A 21,467-nucleotide genomic window follows, 5' to 3' on the forward strand; every position below is an offset into this window, starting at 1 on the left:
ACTGATGGTGATGCCGGACCCGGCATCGCATAAATCACACCAGCCATTCACAAACGTCACCACGGGCACAGGGTCGCCCGTATCCCTAGCGAGGGCCCTGTGTCTACAACTGACACAACAAACCTAATAAAAAAACCTAACCTAACCTAACCTTTTTTTTTTTTTTTTTTTTTTTTTTTTTGTTGACGCAGGGGTAAATGCCTTTACGCATCTCACCCCCGGGCTGGGGAAGCCCATTGGGGGGTGGTATGTGGGACTCGCTCCCCCACAGCTCCCTCTGCTAATCAGAGGGAGGGGAGGAGAATACCCACTAACATCCCCTGCGGCGTCACCCGCTTGCCGTTAGGGAGGCGTCATGGGAACGGTTGTGGCATTCCATCCGCGACGCCCCCCGGTAGCCCGACCGACCAGTCGGGCACCCGCACCCATGAGGGAGAGAGTCATGACGCTTGACTCTCTTCCCAGTCGAGTAGAGCCGACCCGCGTGGGCCCCCAACCCACTGGCTCTAAGGAGGGGAGGGACTAGCTGTTAGCGATGATATATCGCCTGTGTCTCCCCCCTCTCCGCCTGCGCCGTTGCGGTGGCGCATCAGCGCTGTCTTCGCGCTCTCGTTCGGCGGCCTCCTTCTGCGAGATGACATTCTCGCAGAAGGTGGCCATTGCTCGCCAGTTGCTGTCGCTGCCCAGCATTGCAGCTACAATGCTGTGCAGCGAGAAGTCGTTGGTCCCGAGGACCACGCCCAAGTCCGCCCTCTCTCTGTCCCAGCGGCAACAATCTTGGAGGGTGTGCCGGGCTGTGTCAACCTCCGCTCCACATTCCTGGCACTGAGGCCCCAATTCCCGCCCAATTTTGTGCAGGTAATGCCCGAAACAACCGTGTCCGGACATTACCTGCGTCATCCTAAATGTTAGGGCCCCGTGTTTTCGGCCCAACCATTCCTCCATGTAGGGGAGGATAGCACCTATAGTACATGTCCCATAGGGGCTATCCTCCAGCGCGTCCTTCCACCTTTCGCGGAGCCTGTCTAGGGCCCTACGCGCCGCCCTTTCTACCTCTTCCGGGTCCGGGTCCCTGGCCTCAGTCCTCATCTGGTGCCTCTCTGCCAGCACCTGAGCATCTAGCTCCCACGGCGGGGTGCTGGCCAAGAGGCACGCCGCAGCATGGGAGGTCGTGCAGTAGGCTCTAGCGGAGCGCTGTGCCATAACTCTTTGCGGCCGACGGAGTAGGGCCCGAGTTCTCTCCGTCAGCCTTTCCGCCCAGATTGGCGCTCCATATAGCGCCATACTGCGGACGACCCCCGTGTACAACCGCCTGCATGGGGCATTCGGCCCCCCCACGTTAGGTAACAGACGCCCCAGCGCCGACGTAGCGCCTACCAGGCGGGGGACGAGCCTAGTGAAGTGCTCAACGAAGTCCCATTTCCTGTCCAGAACAAGGCCCAGATATTTAACATGGGTCTTGACCCGGACAGCCTCCTCCCCCACCGGCAGCGTCATCCCTTCGTGCACGTGCCACCCCCGCCCTCCGAAAACGATGGCTTCCGTTTTCGGAAGGGACACCTGGAGCCCAAGGAGCCGAATACGACCCACAGTGAGGTCCGTTGCCACCGCCGCCCTCCAAAGGGTATCCTCGACCTCCCTTCCACGCACGGCCACCATCGTGTCGTCTGCATAACAGATGGTGACCATACGTGGAAGCTGCTGCCCTCTTATGGCCCAGTCATACCCGAGGTTCCACAGGAGGGGCCCCAATGCGGACCCCTGTGGAACCCCACAGGCCATTGTACGTGCGCGCCGTCCTTGACTATTTTCATACAGCACTACCCGATCGGTCAGGTAGTGCTCTATGACCTGCCTTAGGTAGGGGGGCACCCCGTGGTACCGGAGCGCCTCTCCTATGACACTATACGGGAGAGTGCCAAACGCGTTGGCGATGTCCAAGGACACCGCCACCACTCCCTCCTTCCGGTCTTCCGCGTTTTGAATGTGCCTCCTAAGGGTACTCACCGCGTCCATTGTGGACCGCCCTACTCGAAAACCAAACTGCCGATCAGACAAATTTGGGCCCGTGTTCTCGAGGTGCCGCTGGATGCGAGCGGCCAAAATCCTCTCGAACATTTTGCCCGTTTCGTCCAGCAGCACCAAAGGGCGGTACCCTGACGGTGAGTCTGCGGGTCGGCCCTCCTTCCTCAAGAGGCACAATCTCCCTTCCTTCCAGCACCTCGGGAAGCGCCCGGCTCTTAGGCAGTCTTCAAACAGGGTCTTAAGGCGGTCCCCGAGGTGCTTCAGTGCCACAGAAAGAACCCTTCCGGGCACCCCGTCCGGACCCGGGGCTTTGCGGCTGGCTGTCAGACGATCCATGACCCACTCCATTTCTTCGGTGCTCACAGCCGGGACGTCAAATGGGAGGCCCTCCGGATCGCCCCGTTCTGGAACCGACATACGCGGTGGGACAAAGTTCTCCTCTGCCGACGGAAACAAACCCTCAACAACCCGATTAAGGAGCTCCGGATCCATAGCATCCATAGGGGGCGCCCTCTTCATTTTGTCCCGTACAGCTTTGTACGGCCGTCCCCATGGATTCCGGTTGAGCGTATCCAGTAGCTCCTGCCACGCCTCGTCCTTTCGCCGCGCAATTTCTGTTTTGAGGGCCTTTTTCGCCTCCTTAAGAGCCCCGTGGAGAATGCCCTCCTCTTCAGCAGTATGCCTCCTTCGTCGACATCGGGTATAGGCTCGGCGAGCTCTGTTACTGGCCATGCGGAGGGCCGCAATCTCCTCAGACCACCAGTACACCTGACGCTTTTCCGCATGTCGCCTCACGCGGGGCATAGATGCATCGCAAATCGCTGTCAGTGTCGCCCGAAATCTGGCCGCCCTTTCCTCTACCCCAATTTCTTCAGGAGGGGGAGCACACCAAGCTTGCACCATTGCGGCCTCCTCCGCCACCTCCCTATCGAGGCTGGCCAGCGCCCACCTTGGAAAGCCTCCTGCTCTCCTCCTTGCACCGTCATCCGGTAGTGCAGGTGCCAGCAACGGGGAGACCCTCATCCGGATATACAGGTGGTCAGAAAGGGTCTCTATTTCCTCGAGGACGCGCCAATCGTTAACCCGTGCCGCGATCGCTGGGGTCGCGAACGAAACGTCCACAATGGACCCCCCCTGCCTGCGCACACACGTATTGACGTGCCCCCGGTTCAGGATGTCAAGACCCATCGCTGCCACCCAGTCCCTCAGCTTGGCTCCCTTAGGGCTTTCGGCAACGCCACCCCACGCCTGGCTCTTGGCATTCAGGTCGCCCATAACCATGACCTGTATAGGAGCAGCTCCCCGGATGACTCCCTCGATGTTGTCGAGGAACCCCTCAAAGGCGTGCAGCGGCGAATTGGGAGAGAAATAAACCCCAATAACCAATATTTCCCCCCATCTAGCCGCCGCATACCCTTGCCCTTTTTGGACTCCTACCAATGGGGAACCTAACCTAACCTAACCTAACCTAACCTAACCTAACCTAACCAGTCACGTGCCACCCTGCGTCGTAGCGACATCGTTTTCTTTGAGCTCCGCAGTAAAAAATTCGTGGACGTGGCAATTTTCGTCGTATTGAGACCAAACAAGTGTTGTTGTGTGCGGGACAGTGAGTGCCATCTATCGGATTGCAGTGTATAAACGTGTGACCTCGGAAAAAACCGTGAAGTGTTTAAAACCGTGTTTTTAGAGGTTAAGTGTACATAAACATCAAAACGCTGCGACACCGGACATTGATACCGCTACGTGCGATACACCGTTGGAAGCGCCTCAACGAGCCCCGCACGCCGACACCTCACACGTGTCTGGACGACGCACCGTCGAAGCACAAAGTGCAAAAAAACAAGTACCACGTGGTGGCGTGGTCAGCGATCCAGCGGCGACCGGCTGAAATTGACAGAACACTAAGAAGCAGTTCATTACTAGGAGTGTAACGGTACATTGAACAGAATTTTTGGACTTTTATTTCCGGAGTAATTGACTTTTTAAAATTCAAAATTCAACTGCATATATCTAAAAATCTTCAGGCAGACCATACCTTTTTTACATTAAATTCTGTTGCGCGCTAAGGAGCTGAACGTGCCTACGAAAAAGGAAAAAATTTAGAGACTTTTTCAGTGAAATTTTTTCAAATTTCCAAAAAATTTGTATTTTGAGCAGTTCCAAAAAATTTTCTTTGGAACACTTCTAGCTTTTAATTTTATGTCATAGAATAGTATTTATAGTGTATTTTAACGTTTTTTCCGGAATTTTTGGGCTTGTGGTTCTCGAGATATCGATTTTTTAAGAAAAATTGTATTTAATCCGTAATTAATAGAAATAAATAGTTTTTAGCCTTAGAAATAGTTATACAACATATATCTCATCTTAATTAAGCCCAAGAACGAGTTTTCTAGCTGTTAAAACAAAAAATTTGGACATTTACCGGTTTTAACCGAAATTTTGGGAAAAATTCAAAATTAAATAAAACGAGAGCCAGAAGACCTACAGAGGCCGGAGAAACGGTATTTTTAGTTAGAGTTAAGTAGTTTTCAGGCACACCTGACAAAACACCGGATTTCCAAAAAACAGTTTGAAAATTTTTGTAAGTAATATTTTGGATTCGGAGCACCTTCAGGACATAGCCAAGGTCAAGCCGAACTGTCTGGAAAAAACCGGAGTCCAATAGGACCCATAGAACCGGAGTTATCAAACCCCAAACCTCTAGTTTGACAGTTCGGCGGCCATTTTGGATTTCTTCGATTCGACATAACTGGGCAACGGCAAGTCGTATTGAAACGGCGATTTCGACGTCGAGCTCGGAAGATCCCCACCTATCCTTCTTTCCCAGTTTCAGTCGAATCGGAGGGATCACTTTTCAGGATCCTGAAAGTGGCCTGAATCGACAGGGAAGGTATCATTACCTCGGGAAATCGAAAACCCCGTCTTTCTGCGACCACTAGAAGCGCCACAAACTCAAATTAAAGTTGAGTTTTGACAGTTGGGCCGCCATATTGGAAGAACTTCAAACCTCCGTAACTTCCATACGGAACGTCGCAGAAAGGTGCGGTTTTGGAAGCAGGTGTTGGCAGGGGGAGACCTACCCGAAATCGGAGGTTTCAGGAATAAAAAAGTGTTTTCAGGAGCTGAAATTTCAGGACATCACTTCGGCCAACCGACCATCTTGGAAGATAGCTCTCGCCGTGCTGAGGACAGCATCCCAAACCGCAGGTTCGTGGGCCCAGTGGTTCCGGAGATACGACCGTTTCCGTTTAACCGATCCTTTACCGATTCGGTTATCGGTAAAACTGTAGACGCCATAGCTCCGGAGCCCCTGGTCGTAGCCACCTCGAGTTTGGGTTCGTTGGAAAGGGCACGAGGAGAGCTACCAGCCAGTGTACAGAAAACGGCTCTACATAGAGCCAAATTTCTGCCCCACCGCAAAAACCATAAAAACCTGGTTTTTCGGCCACTGAAAGCGCAGACGGGTTGAGCTTCCTCTTAGATTTAAGTGATAGCTGCCTCCCTTGTACAGGACAGCTCTACGTACACCGTACGGCTCTACATAGAGCAAAAATTTTTTTAGACACAAATAAATTATTTATTTTATTTCCTAGTTTTAGACCATTAGCATAAGTGATCGTAGAGTCAGCGACTCTTCAAAAATTGTTGTGTGTTTTTAGTGTTATCGCTCTGATTTTCTGTCTTTCTCTCTCCTATATCTTCTTTACAAATTCCTCTTTATTTCCCAATATCTCCTTCTTACTATACCGCCTCCCCTATACAGAGGCAAACAAACGACTCTACATAGAGCGAATAAGACCGACTCTATAAGTAAAGTACAATTCTAGGTTATAAGTAAGTGCCATCTACAAACTTTACAAAGTGCACAAGCGACACCTCCAACATGGCAACACCCAGAACACCACCAACAAAAGTGGCAACATCGGTGCCTATGTCTCCGAAAAGGGGGTCGGAGGAAATGACGGTGAGACGCAGGACCGGGGAATGGGAGGCTAAGACCCACCCCAACCCATCCCCACCCCCGGCTACAGTAACGAAGCAGGCAGGTCCTGCGGAACGCGGCAGAACCTTCGACCTCTCAGAGCCCGAGCAGGCTCCTGCGGTCCCCGCGGCGTCGACCGCAGCAGCCAAGGCCGTGATTTTTCCAAGGACAGCAGAGGCCAGACGCCTGCTGGAGAAAGGAAAGGCCCTGATGGAAAAATCCGGCAACATAAAAAGGGAAATAAAGCTCGGGGTCACGGAGGTCATCGAAAAGCTGTACAAAGTTGTGAAAGAGGCGGAACAGGAGAGGAGCAGACTGGGAACGCGACCCCTGCCCACGGGAGGCAAAGCCTCCCCGCAGAGGGCCCTAAAAGAGGATCAGCCCGTAGGACAGGATCCTGCGGCCCTGACTCTGGGATCAAGTCTCGTAGCTAAGTTCGAAGAGCACGCGCAGCGGTTAGAAGAAAACAACAGAAGAATGCAAGAGCTGAAGACGGTCATGGAGGCGCAGAGAGAAGCCCTCGAGAGGGCGGCAACAGCCCACGCCACATACGCAAGCGTGGTGGCAAGGCGCCCAGAGCAAGCAGTGGCGGGAGGGCAAACTCTGCACTCCATGATCGTCACGGCGCAGGACGAGACTGAGACAGGAGAAGAAGTTATAGAAAGAGTCAGACAGGCAGCAAAGGAGAAAGGAGGCGTGCAGATCGATAAAATAAAGAGAGGTAAAGACAGGAAGGTCATCTTAAGCTGCAGAACAAAAGAGCTGAGGAGAGGAGTGAAGGAGAGTCTGCAGAGAGAGGGGGTCGGTCTCCGGGTCGAGGACGTGGAAAATAAGGACCCCCTTCTGATGCTCAGGGACGTGTTGCAGAGCAACAGCGACGAGGAGATACTCGAGGCCCTGAGGAATCAGAATGGGGATGTCTTCGGCGGACTCGACCAGGAGAGCAATAGGATGACGGTAAAGTATAGGAAAAGGGCGCGCAACCCACACCTGACGCACGTGGTCCTTATGGTCTCCCCGCAGATATGGGGGAAGGCGCTAGCAAAGTCTGTGGTCCACCTGGACATACAGAGGGTCAGAGTAGAGGACCAATCTCCTCTGGTCCAATGCTCTGTATGTCTAGGGTACGGTCACAGCGGCAAGTACTGCAGAGAGACCGCCGCGAAGTGCGGCCACTGTGGGGGACCACATATGCGAGGGCAGTGCGAGCAAAAAGCGGCCGGCATGCCGCCTGCTTGCACAAACTGCAGCAAAGCAGGAGCAAGAAATATAGAACACGACGCATTCGACCCGGACTGCCCGATCAGGCGGAAGTGGGACGCTATAGCGAGAGCTAAAGTAGCGTATTGCTAAAGGCACCCTTAGCGAAAACACGACGGCAAATAACACCCATAGGCATGGAAAGCGAGGGCTCCTGGTGATGCAGGCCAACCTGCAACGCAAAAACCTAGCAACAACCGAACTACTACTGGAAGCGGCGAAGAGAAAGGCAGCCATAGCCATGGTCCAGGAGCCCTACGTCGGGGGAGTGGGGAAGATGAGAGGTGGAGGACCTGCAAGGGTGTACCAGAACGCCTCAGACGAGGAGGGCCCAGTCAAGGCGGCTATAGTCATTTTTGACGCAGACCTTGACGTGGAGCAAGACCCTGAACTTACAACCAATAACATCGTGGTCGTAAGGATTCGGTCTGGCGACTGGTGCACCACTGCGGTATCCCTCTACTGCGAACCAACCACCCCCATTGATCCATACCTAGCCCATATAGTAAAAATTCGGGACAAGCTGGGAACAAAGGGGATGATATTAGCGGGCGACGTCAATGCAAAGAGTGTCTGGTGGGGAAGCGCGTACACCGATTGGAGAGGCCAGGAGCTGGCAGGACTCCTTCACGAACTGCAACTGCACATACTGAATATAGGCAGCACACCCACCTTTGAGGTGGAGAGGCAAGGCAGGACGTGCACCAGCATAGTGGACGTGACCGTGTGTTCAGCGGATCTCCTCCCTAAGATATCAGAGTGGCGAGTAGACAGAGAGGTAACGGGGTCGGACCACAATGCTATTGTCTTTCGGCTGGATATGGAAAAAGGCGCATGCAGAACTACAGACAGAACCACACGCAAATACAACACAAAAAAGGCAAGTTGGAATGAGTTTGATGACAAACTCTCCCAACTCTTGGCACAGAACAACATAAACACAGACAATATAGACGCACTGACAGACAAAAAACAATTAGACAACACAGTAAACACATATACAGCACAAATAACACAAGCATGCGCCCAGCACATACCACTGAAAGCCAAGAGCCAAAAACTTACCTTCCCATGGTGGTCCGACGAACTGTACCAGATGAAGAAGCTTGTCAACACGAAGAGGAGAAGGATCCGATGCGCCGCGCCGGTCCGACGACAGAAGGTGGTGCAGGAGTACCTGAAAGAAAAAGAAAAATATGAAACTGCCGCCAAGATGGCCCAAACACGCAGCTGGAAGGAATTCTGTCAGAAGCAGGATAAGGAAACAGTGTGGGACGGGATATACAGAGTCCTCAAAACAACAGAAAGGAGAACAGAGGACCTACCGCTAAGCAAGGAGGGGAGAGTTTTGGGATTGGAGGAGTCAGCGCAATGGCTCGCGGAGAGATTTTACCCAAAGGACGACCGACAAGGGGATGGAGCTGAACACCGCGAAACGCGAAAGTTGGCACTCGAAATAAATAAACCGGGTCATGCTGAGATACATGACCCGTTATTTACAGCAGGAGAGATGATGGCCGCGGTGAACAGCTTCAACCCCAAAAAGGCCCCGGGCGATGATGGCTTCACGTCGGACATATGTCAAAGAACAGTCAAAAATCACCCCACCGTCTTCCTTGCTGTCGCGAACAAATGCCTTGAACTGGGCCATTTCCCGACAGCATGGAAGAAAGCGGTGGTGGTGATTCTGAAAAAACCAGGAAGACCCGACTACACCGACGTGAAGTCATACAGGCCCATAGGACTCTTGCCGGTCCTGGGTAAAATTTTCGAAAAAATGGTGATGACCAGACTGCGGCACCATCTGGTCCCAAGACTCAGCAAAAACCAGTATGGGTTCATGCCACAGCGCAGCACCGAGGACTCCCTCTATGTCCTAATGCAACACATTAAAACCAAACTGGAGCAAAAGAAAATAGTCACAGTAGTATCATTGGACATAGAGGGAGCCTTCGACAGCGCTTGGTGGCCTAAGATAAGGACCCGCTTGGCGGAGGAGCAATGCCCTGTAAACATCAGGAGGGTAATTGACAGCTACCTTGAGGACAGGAAAGTGGAAGTGAGGTATGGGGGCAGGAGGGCGGAAAGGGAAACCGAAAAGGGCTGTGTTCAGGGATCGATAGGCGGGCCCATATTGTGGAACCTCCTCCTCGACCCACTCTTGAGGCGGCTAGAAGAAAGAGGCCATTACGTACAGGCCTTCGCGGACGACGTGCTGATGGTGTTCGACGGTGGGACGGGACTGGACGTCTCGATGGAAGCAAACGCAGCGCTCTCGCGTGTCCTGGAGTGGGGTGTCAATAACAAGCTGAAATTTGCACCTAACAAAACAGTCGCAATAACGATAACAAAGAAGCTTAAATATGACACCCCGGTCCTGGTCATGGGGGGGCGAGACATCGAGATGTCCAGAGAGCTCAAAGTCCTCGGACTAACGATAGACGATCGTCTCACATTCAATCAGCACGTCGCTAGGGTCTGCGGGAAGGCCCTAAACATATATAAAAAGCTTCGAACCGCCGCAAGAGTGAGTTGGGGATTACACCCGGAGGTGATACGCTCCATATACACCGCAGCAGTAGAGCCAGTCATAACTTACGCAGCCGCGGCGTGGTCACCTGCCGCGGAAAAGATAGGCACCCGCAAGGAGCTGGCGGCGGTGCAAAGGGGCTTCGTGCAGAAGCTGTGTGGAGCGTACCGCACAGTGTCCCTGGACTCGGCCCTAGTACTGACCGGGATCCTGCCCCTGGACCTCCGCATACGGGAAGCAGCCGAACTGTACAGAGCCAGAAAAGGCATGACCCGAGCGTTGCCTGACGACAGGGAGGTGGAGGTTGCGTCAAGGTACACGGAGTCTCCTCATCCGGCCCTTTGCCAGGAGCTGAGCTTCACGAGCCTTCCGGACCGTGAAGCTCTGGAAAGATATGCGGTGCAGGAAGTGAGAATATATACTGACGGCAGCAAAATTGAGGGCAAAGTCGGAGCCTCCCTTTCCATATGGAAAGGTGAGCGCGAAGACAAAGCCATAAAAATCACCTTAGCCAACTACTGCACCGTGTATCAGGCCGAACTCCTGGCAATACACAGGGCAACCGAGGAGATAAAGAGGAGGGGTGAAGCGAGCTTCGGCATCTTCAGCGACTCGAGAGCTGCTCTCGAGACGCTGACGAACCGAGGCTCGCTCCACCGCCTGGCCCTAGAGGCGAGACGCAATCTCCAAGCTGCTTCTGACCAGGGCAAGAATATTCTCTTGTTCTGGGTCAAGGCACACGCAGGACTCGCGGGCAACGAGCGGGCGGACGAGCTGGCGAAAATAGCAGCACTTTCGTCGCGGAGGAAGGCGGACTACGACCGGTGCCCCATCTCATTCGCCAAGCGCTTCATACGTGAAGAGACGCTTGGCGAATGGGCTGAGCGATACGCGGCGGGTTCGACGGCCTCCGTGACGAAGGTGTTCTTCCCGGATGCGGTAGCCGCATACCGGCTTGTCAGGAAGATCCAGCCGACGGGTACAGTGACGCAAATAATGACAGGGCATGGTGGGTTCTCCTCGTACTTGCACAGGTTCAAGCTCAAGGACAACCCATCATGCATCTGCGAGCCAGATAAAGAGGAGACAGTAGAACACCTTCTGATGGAATGCCCTGTGCATGAATACGCGCGCATCGAGTGTGAAGTCAAGATGGGAATAGAGATACGGAGGGAAACAATATGTAATATAATGAAAAGCAAAAAGGAGAGAGACATATTTTTAGAATTTTGTATAGAGATAGTTAAAGTTGTAAGAAATAGAAATAAGTAAACAATATTATGTACTCACATATATCTGGTGTATATATTAGGAGATACATAAATTAAAACTGTAAATTAAATATAGCAAATAAAAACTGTAATATAATATAAACAAGTGTATTAGAATTAAGATAAATGTAAAAGAAACCAGCAATAATAAATGTAAATAAAATCTCTGACTTAACCCATGTCAGAGGACCATACCTCCCCCTTGATCCCAGAAGATCCCAGAAATAAATAAAGTAGCCCAATTAGCATAAGGAAACAGATAGACGGCAGTCCCAGCCGTGAACAGAATGAAAGATGATGAAAGAAAGAAAGAAACGTATGAAGAATAAAAGTGCGAGAAGCAAAATAGCGAGAACTGGAATGAATGCGAAACTTAATAAAATAGGCTCCGATCCATGTGGAGGTAGTTAGCAAAAAAAAAAAAAAAAAAAAATAAAAAAAAAAAAAAAAAAAAAAACCTAACCTAACCTAACCAGTCGCGCGCGCAGCGCCAACGCGTAGGCAGCGAATCCACGTCGCTCCGCGTTCGAAAAATCAAAGTTGCGGGATTACTAACTCAAACATACAAGTGTTACATATCAAATTGTGCGCGCTGACTCCAGCTATACACTCATACAAAAATTTTGATAATCGGACTATTCTGTGAAGTGCAGTGAGCAAAATAGTGCCAGACACTCTGCTGCGGCCGAGGAAAAACCTTGTGGTGATCACAATTTTAGTCCTAGAATTATCGTGTTTGTATTTATATATTCCATAGTGATTGTGCTAATTAGTGGTAACAATAGTTTTAACCGGACACATACGATGTAAGTACATTCACTCTCTAAATCTCAAGTGCCTAGGAAAAACAGACTAAAACGTGATTTATTCATAAACAAGATCTATAACCTGCCATAAACTATATATTGCCGTGTGTGTTTTTGAACAATCTACAATCTGTGAAAATTTCAGCCGTCTGTCACAAACAACCGCTGAAAAAACCGCAAATAACCGGAATGACGCAATAACCTAAAACTGACATACAACATTGTGCGGCTGTTTTTGGCACTGCCATTGTGTGCCCTTATTCACCAGAACTCTAAAACAGTTTTTGGAACTGAAATAAGTGCAATAGTTTAGATTTTATTCAACTTTTTCCGAAATAATTCCTAAGTTTCTGTAATTAGTGAACTTTGACCTTTAATTACTCGTGATCTTCAGTGACGACATATGGTTTTTCATACACCGTTCAATTCGGCATTTAATAGACAATTAGTGTACCAAATTTCAGATTTTTATTCAAGATAGTTTCTGTGTAAAGTAATTATAAGTAAAACAAGTCCCCTCAATCGAAATATTTTTATAATTACGTAAGTTGAAAACCTACTTTTTTCCTGTGTACATTCTTCCAAATTTTATGTTCGATTCTTGTTTATTGTCACTAAAAAACAGTTTCTGGATAATTTGCATATATGTTTACACATTAGTTTCAGCACAAACAAGAATTTAATATTTTCTAAATTTATGACTGTAAATTGAACTTTTCTCTTACAAAATCCAACTTATTACTAACTTTTTATGAACCATATTACATAAACTACCTGTATCTATATTTTTGCCATACTTTCAAACTTGTATATAGAATAATTTAGACATAACACGTAATTTTTTTGTAAATTTTGTACTTTGACCCCAAACCGCTCGTGTTTATAAATACTTTTAGACAGTTTTTAATACACCGTTCGATTAGTCATTTAATAGCCAATAAGTGTACCAAATTGTAGATTTTTAAATTAGATAGTTTTTGTGTAAAGTAATTATTAGTGAAACAAGTCCTTAAAAACGCCCGAATATAATTACGTAACTTGAAAATCGACTTTTTTCCTGTGCACATTTTTCCAAATTTTATGCTCAATTCTTACTTATTGTCACTAAAAAACAGTTTTTAGATAATTTGCATGTATGTTTACTTACTAGTTTCAGCACAATTAAGACTTTTATATATTTTCGAAATTAAGACAGCAAATGGTACTTTTCTCTTACGAAATCTAACTTATCACTAACTTTTTTATGAATCATATTACATAAACTACCTGTATCTATACTTTTGCCATACTTTCATAATTGTATATAGAATAATTTAGACTTAATCCGAAAATTTTCAAAAATTTTGTACTTTGACCCCAAACCGCTCGAGTTTATAAATACTTTTAGATAGTTTTTAATACACCGTTCGATTAGTCATTTAATAGCCAATAAGTGTACCAAATTGTAGATTTTTAAAATAGATAGTTTTTGTGTAAAGTAATTTTCAGTGAAACAAGTCCCCAAAAACGCTCGATTATAATTACGTAAGTTGAAAATCGACTTTTTTCCTATGTACATTTTTCAAAATTTTATGTTTAACATTAGTTCTTTGTCATTAAAAAATAGTTTATAGATAGTTTTGAACACATGCAAACCAATTAGTTTTGTATAAATGAGGTTTTTAAAAAGCTTTTTAATTTTGAGACTGTAAATTGAGCTGTTAACAAGAGAATTCAATCTATCATTGACTTGTTGTAAGTTATATTATATGTGTATAGCTATAAGTATAATTTTGTTTATATAGTCTTTTAATAATTGTGCAAAATGGGCGAGGAAAAGCGCTTATTGTCTTGTCGAGAGATTATTCGTATGAGCCCAGGGTATGACAGCTGCTCAGAAGAAGAAGTTACCCTCGAACAGATGGGCCTTAGTGAATATGACATAAACCTGCTATATACTGGCGGTGACTCTGACTCTGGTTCTACTCCGCTGGGCCAGGCAGCTGCACGGGATGCTGCGGAACACGAGCGCCCGATCACTCCTGCACCCCCCGATCCGCTGTTTAACATCAAAGAAAGCTTAGAAGAATACCTAAGCTGCATCGTGGGAGAGATTAGAGAAATAAATGAAAATTTAAGGACCGACCGTACACATAAGAGTGTTACGGTCGAAAATAAAAGGCAAATAACAACGGCGGGCAAAAACATTAAGTCCATTTCAGACCAGTTTGGCAAAGACCTTCTACAGATGTGCAGCCACCTTATAAATAATGACTTTCATTACCAGACCGTGGCGCCATTGGATACTGCTGTCACACGCGGACCCACCCTACTAACCGCAACTGCCACCACCAATACTGAAACACGCACTGCCGTTACAATATCTACGCAAACGGATTTCCCTGGGACACGGATAGCGGACTCATTGGAGCAGGAGAGGGAGCCTTTAACACCTAACCACTTGAAAACATTATTCTATGAACTAAAACAAGAAACTGCCAAACAAATTAAACAAGAAATGCAAACCGTGAAACGGGAAGTTCGACTGCTAACGGACCAATTAGCCACCACCAAATCTAGAAATACCTATGCCCATGCGGTTGCGGGGTCTGCCCAGCTGTCGCTTGGCACTGATTCGACCATGCCACCCATTCCGCCTAAACCAACTTCAAAGCCGGCTATTATAATAACATCCTCTAAGGCTGGCGAGGGCGCACCTGAGACTCTACAGACTTGGCGAAAGAGTGTTACCTTCCGCGACACAGACTTCGCTCCCGTAGCAACCAAATTCATCTCTAACGGAAAGGTTCGAGTTGAGTTTAAGAATAGACAGGAGCGCGATGTAGCACTCTCCAAAACAAATGAAGTAGATGCTGGCGTTACTGCTGAGGTATCTCGTTCACTGAAACCTATGGTCGTCCTTAAGGGCGTCTCTGTGGACGTACCAGCCGAAGAACTTGTGGACATCATCACCAACCAAAATCACTCAATTAAAGAATCCATCAATGAAAACAACAGAATCAAATTACATTTCAAGAAAGGTAACAAAAATCCTAAGCTCTATAACGCTGTACTGATGACTACACCATCCACTTACAACGCCATAATTAAATTAAATAAAATTAACGTTGACCATCAAAGGGTACACGTGGAGGAACACGTGCCACTCTTGCACTGCTTCAAGTGCTTGCAATTTGGGCACACTAGGAAACATTGCAAATCCGAAACCACCACCTGCTCTCATTGCGCCTCACCTGATCACGATTTTAAATGCTGCCCACACCGAGAAGATAGAACAAAAACTAAGTGTCACAATTGCGAAGCACACAACAAACAACAATCTGAAGATAAAAATAAACATAATACATCACACAGCGCCACCTCATCCACCTGCCCCAGAATGCAATCTATGATCAAGAAGATAAAATCTCGTATAGAATATGACAACTCATAAATATGTAACACTTCATTCGATTCAAATATATAACATTAAGATTAAATAAAAAATTCATTGTAACTTGCCTTAATCAAATTAAGATTAATATCTACTACTAGGTGACTACGGATAGGCGGCCGGGCGGCCGCCCGCACTCGTACACTCATGTGAGTCGCGAGACGGGCGGCCGGGCGGCCGTGCCCGCACCTGCATACTATTACTAATTCATGGATCGTTAGTCGCCCGTATATTTAGCGGGGACTAATGCTCTAACAACAATTATATAATTAACCATTACATTCCAATACCAATTATATCTCATCTAATCTTAATTTGATATCTTAGTAAATATAGTTTCTGTCTATTATTTATTGCTAATTCAATAGTTTAATGTATGTATAATTTAATTTTGTAACTGTAACTGTTTATGCTCACTGTACTTTAATCTGCGGCCTGCAGGATTAACTGGTATTCCGGGGAATGCTGCAGGCACAAGAGTCCCTAAACAACATTTCAAATCTCTCTGTAAAATCGCAACTCTCTTGCAAGGGGGCGGTGGCCGGGCGGCCGCCCGCACTCACTGACATTGTTGAGGGGCGGGTGAGGCGGGCGGTCGGGCGGCACTTAGCACCCCCTTTTCAACTATTTTAGGATAGCTGGTCGCCCGTACCCATAGCGAGGGCCAGCTATCCATAAATTCAACTCAAACAAACACTCCAGTAACACTCAACACTCACCTAATAAAAACACACTACACTCTACACGAAGTGGAGGAGTTTTTAGTCCGTAGGCGGCTGGGCACCATTCCCAGCTGAGTCGGACATAACCGTCGGTACGGGCCGGCGGTATACATGAGTATTCTCTCCTTCACCGCAAAAAAAAAAAAAAAAAAACCTAACCTAACCTAACCTAACCTAACCTAACCTAACCAAGCCTTTCGCAAACACATTAAATATTACCGCATCACCCTCATTTTCGGAATATAAGCTCCCCCAATTTTTCTCCATCTTTTAAGACTATCCCGACCTCCGGGACTCTTCTGGTTCCGGAGATAATCCCATTTTCCCCTTTTTTGCTGAATCTTCAAAAATTTTCAAACTTTAAAAATTCGTAACTTCCAAACTATTGCTCCGATTTTCTTTCTGTTTATGTCTATCGTCTCTATTAAACTTACTCTTTCTTTCCCTATTTAGATTTTGACATTTTATTTACCTTCTTCATAGAAAATTTTCAAAAAACCCTTTTTGGCCTTTAAAAATTCTTACTTTAAATTTCATATCTAATTTTTGGTCCAGTTAAATAATTTCATGTTTCCTGTTGTTGATAGACCTCGATAAGCGTCATCTTTTCCATTGCTTGACTTGTCTTACCGACCTCTCTTTCGCGAGTAACTTTAATTTTTCTATTTTAGTTTTTAAATTTATTTGCTAATTTCGCGTAAAATCTTGTTTTTGCTTTGTTTACTTGCTTTTAATGATCAAATTGTTAATTTAGTAAATTTAATAATAATTAGTGTATAATTTGTAATTATAATTAAGATTTAAAGTTAGATAGAATTTCACATAAACATAAAAAATGAGTACTGAAAGCTTAAATTTCAACCTCGACGACCTCGATCAACTCTACACCTCACAACTGGGCACACCTGTCCAGCAAGCACGACCACCGTCGCCAGTGCATGACACTAGCATCCATCCGGTGTTAGAGTTGCTCGACGAACTAGCCGGCGATCTCGAACAAGAGTCAAAAATCATTTTAGAAAACCTAGAAACAACAAAAACCCACCGTAGCATAACCATTGACAACAAACGGCAGATTAAGACAGCGGCGCAGAATGTCACGAGCATTTATGCGAGTTATGCCAATCAAATGCGTGCGCAAATCCGTGGCATTCTGCTCCAAACACCCACCCCTACAGACCAGTCGTCGAAAGGGGTACAAACAGACCCTGACGATGGTCTGCAGGAGCGCGCGAGGGACGTCGTGGAGACGGTGCAGGCAGAACTCAACCTGATTCGTGAGGAGCAGAAGGCCCTCAACGAATTAGTCAAGAACGCACTCGGCGGAGCTGTGTCGGGCAGCCCCGTCGAACAAAGTCGCCCCACTTATAGCGAAAAACTAAAAAACACCTGCGCTAAAGAAACCAAAAAGCCACCCTGCTTTAGTAGCGACGGTGGAACCTGCAACCACATCTGCTGAGGCATTGGGCACTCTTCGAAACAAAATATCTTTCAAAAACCAGAATTTCGCACCGACAAAAGTAAAACCGCTCACAAATTCAAAAATCCGATTAGAATTCGAAAATGAACAACAGCGTGACGAGACACTTCATAGGCTGACCACCTCTAACATCAAGGCCGAGCCAGCTAGGACACTTTCACCAATGGTTATTCTGAAGGGGATATACAAGGATACCCTCAAGGACGAACTTGCAGAGATAATATCCTCTCAGAACCCATTGGTGAAAGAAACCCTCAGCGATGACTCAAAGCTCGAGTTGTGTTTCGTCACAAGTAACCGCAACGGAAACCTCTACAACGCGGTCTTCAAGTGCCCACCTGCGACATGGGGAGCCATTATGGCACTGGGCAGGGTCAACGTGGAACACCAGCGTGTAAACGCCACAGAGCACTCCCCGTTCAAGCAGTGCCTCAGCTGCCTGCAGTACGGACACACTCGTGTCCACTGCAGGGCCACAATAAAGCCGTGCTCCCATTGTGCAGATCAAACCCACACATTTAAAAATTGCCCGAACAAAAGTGAATCACCGAAATGTTATAACTGCCACAACCACAACACAAAATACAACACCAAGCACGTAACTAACCATACAGCAATAGATCACAAATGCCCTCTAATAACTGCAGCCAAAACAAATATTGAAAGCCGAATTAAATACAACTAAATCTACACAAATACAAAGCGACTTTATATAATTTTCACATCTTTCCATTTAGTAAATTCACCCAAAACTTCAGTTCCTGTTAATAATTGTAATAAAATCCATTTAATTTTATGTAACTTTCCGAGCCACGAAATAATGCAAACAGCAATTGTCACTATAATACATAAATAAACAATTCTGGGCATAAGGCCGCCCGTATCTTAGCGGGGACCTTATGTTCAAAGTTCAAGCACTCACAAAAGTCAGGTTTCTATAATGAGCATCTATTATACCTGATAAGAGATGCCAAATCTGATATCGCAAAATCACTAGAAACACTCGTATATGTCACCGCGGGCACAGGGTCGCCCGTATCAATAGCGAGGGCCCTGTGTCTACTATTGACACATCTAACCTTGGAAAAAAAAAAAAAAAAAAAAAAAAAAAACCTAACCTAACCTAACCTAACCTAACCTAACCTAACCTAACCTAACCTAACCTTTTTTTTTTTTTTTTTTTTTTGGTATCGCAGGGGTGAATGCATTTACGCATCATCGCCCCCCGGGCGAGGGAAGCCCATTGGGGGGGCGGTATGTGGGACTCGCTCCTTCCGTAACCCCCTCTGCTATTCAGAGGGAGAGGAGGAGAATACCCACTAACCTCCCCTGCGGCGTTTCCGTCCATGCCGTTAAGGGGGGTGCTGGGGGCTCGCAAGCATGTCACCTCAGCACCCCCCCGGCGGTCCCGACCCGGATGAACCGGGACTTCACACCAGTTTGGGGAGAGTCAGCAAACGCATAACTGACTCTCCCCCCTCCCATGTAGGGCCGTGTTGTGCGGGTCCCCCACCCGCTGCCCTACTGGGGTATAGCACGGTTCGCGTTGACGAACCGCCTAAGCCTCCTTCCTATTCGTCTGCGCCGGATCGGATGCGCATTCGGGTCTTCTTCGCGTTCTCGCTCCTCAATCTCCTTTTGCGAGACGACCGTGTCGCAAAAGGAGACCACCGCCTCCCAGGATCTCTCGCTGCCCAACATGGCCGCCACGACGCTGTGCAGCGAGAGATCATTGGTGCCAATGGCAACCGCCAGAGCATCACGCTCCACACCCCAGCGATTGCACACCTGCAGGGTGTGCTGGGCGGTGTCGTCCGTCTCACCACATTGGTGGCAGGCTGGGGTAGGCTCACGACCGATCCTGTGCAGGTAGTGCCCGAAGCATCCGTGTCCGGTCAGTACCTGCACCAGTCTATACCCCACCCTGCCGTGCATCCGATCCAGCCAGTCCTCGAGCGACGGGAGAACTGCCCCTATGGTGTAGGTTCCATAGGGGGAGTTCTCCAGGACCTCCTTCCATCTGTCTCGCATCCTCCCGATCGCCATTCTGCGCATGTTCCTCAGTTCTTCAGGGGCAGGGAATTCGCCTGTCTCCCTGCTCCTGATTCTCTGCCTGTGCGCGTCAGCGAGCACCTCAGCATCCAGTTCCCAAGGGGAGGTGCCCGCCAACACGCACGCTGCCGCCCAACTGACCGTCACATAGGCCCTGCAGACGCGTATAGCTATCACCCGTTGGGGCCTCCGTATCAGGGCTTTGTTTTCCCCATTCAGCTTGTCAGCCCAGATCGGGGCCCCATATAGAGCCATTGACCGGGCCACTCCGGCATACAGACGTCTGCAGACATGCGACGGTCCTCCCACGTTGGGCAGCAGCCGACCCATTTCTGAGGCTGCCGTCACTATTCGGGGAGCAATTTGGCGGAAGTGCTCCCCGAAGTTCCAACTCCTGTCCAGTGTGAGGCCTAGATATTTTATGTGAGGCCTCACCTGCACCTGCTCTCTAGCGATTCTGAGGGAGGCACCCGCAGGCACCCTCCATCCTCTTTTTGCGAAGACTATCGCATCCGTCTTCTGGAGGGATACCTGCAGTCCTAAGAGGCGGATTCTCAGGATTATGAGGTCGGCCGCGACCTCCGCCCTCCTCAATGCCTCCCTCAGCTCCTTGCCCCGAACGGCCACCATTGTGTCGTCAGCATAACACATGAGGGCCATCCGGGGGAGTAGCTCTGCGCGGATGGCCCAGTCAAAGCCGATGTTCCATACCAGGGGTCCAAGCACAGACCCCTGGGGAACACCGCAGGCCATCCGTCTCTCCAGCCGTCCATGAGGGGTGTTGCAGACCACCACCCTGTCTGTCAGGTAGTGGTCAACAACACGCCGCAGGTATGGGGGCACCTCATGGTATTTCAGGGCCTCTCGAATAACTGAGTACGGGAGGGTACCAAACGCGTTGGCAATGTCCAGAGACACCGCGATGGCACCCTCTCCCTTCCTCTGGGCATCCTCTCGAAAGGCCCGAAGTGCCCCCAATGCGTCCATTGTGGACCTGCCATTCCGGAATCCAAACTGGCGGTCCGAAAGGTTGGGGCCCGTCTGGACTAGGTGCCGGTTGATCCTTGACGCTATTATGCGTTCAAGCATCTTCCCGGTTTCGTCCAGTAGTACGATGGGCCTCCATCCTGATGGGGAGTCCGCCGGCCTGGACTCCTTTCGCAGAAGGCACACTATGCCCTCTTTCCAGTACCTTGGAAACTGTCCATCCCTTAGGCACTGGTCAAAAATGGATTTGAGACAGTCTCCAAGGTACTCCATCACTACCGGGATTATTAGCCCGTGCACCCCATCCGGGCCCGGGGCCTTTCTGCAGGCCCTTATTTTGTGGGCGACGTGGGCCATTTCGCCCTCAGTCACAGGGGGCACCGCCTCCGGAACTACAGGCTCTTCCTCCATGGGGACCACCATAGCAGGCGGGTCAAATTCCTGAGCTGGTGGGAACAGTCCCTCCAATATATTTTGGAGGGTCCCTGTATCCATAGCCTCTATAGGGGCAGCTTGTCGAAGCTTTTTCCTCACCAGCTTATATGGCCGTCCCCATGGATCCTGGTCCAAAGAGGCCAAAAAGGCCCCGTGCGCCGCATCCTTCGCTTGGGCAATGGCGAGATTCAAGGCCTTCTTGGCCTCGTTTAGTGCCACATGGAATGCCTCCAGTTCCTCTGGCGTATGCCGCCTCCTACGGCAGCGTGTAAAGCTCCGTCTTGCCGCATTACATGAAAGCCGGACTGCGGCAACTTCAGGGCACCACCAATAAGTGGCCTTTTTCCTTTTGGGCGGGCCCGCTCTCCTCATCGAGGCGTCACAGGTCCTGATGAGGGAGGCCCGGAAACCATGGGCCAAGTCATCCGCACTGGCTTCTTCTGGCGCCTGGCGTCCCCATCTAGCCTCCACCATGGCCGCC

Source organism: Cydia pomonella, unplaced genomic scaffold, assembly GCF_033807575.1.
Source record: "Cydia pomonella isolate Wapato2018A unplaced genomic scaffold, ilCydPomo1 PGA_scaffold_43, whole genome shotgun sequence".
NCBI lineage: Eukaryota > Metazoa > Arthropoda > Insecta > Lepidoptera > Tortricidae > Cydia > Cydia pomonella.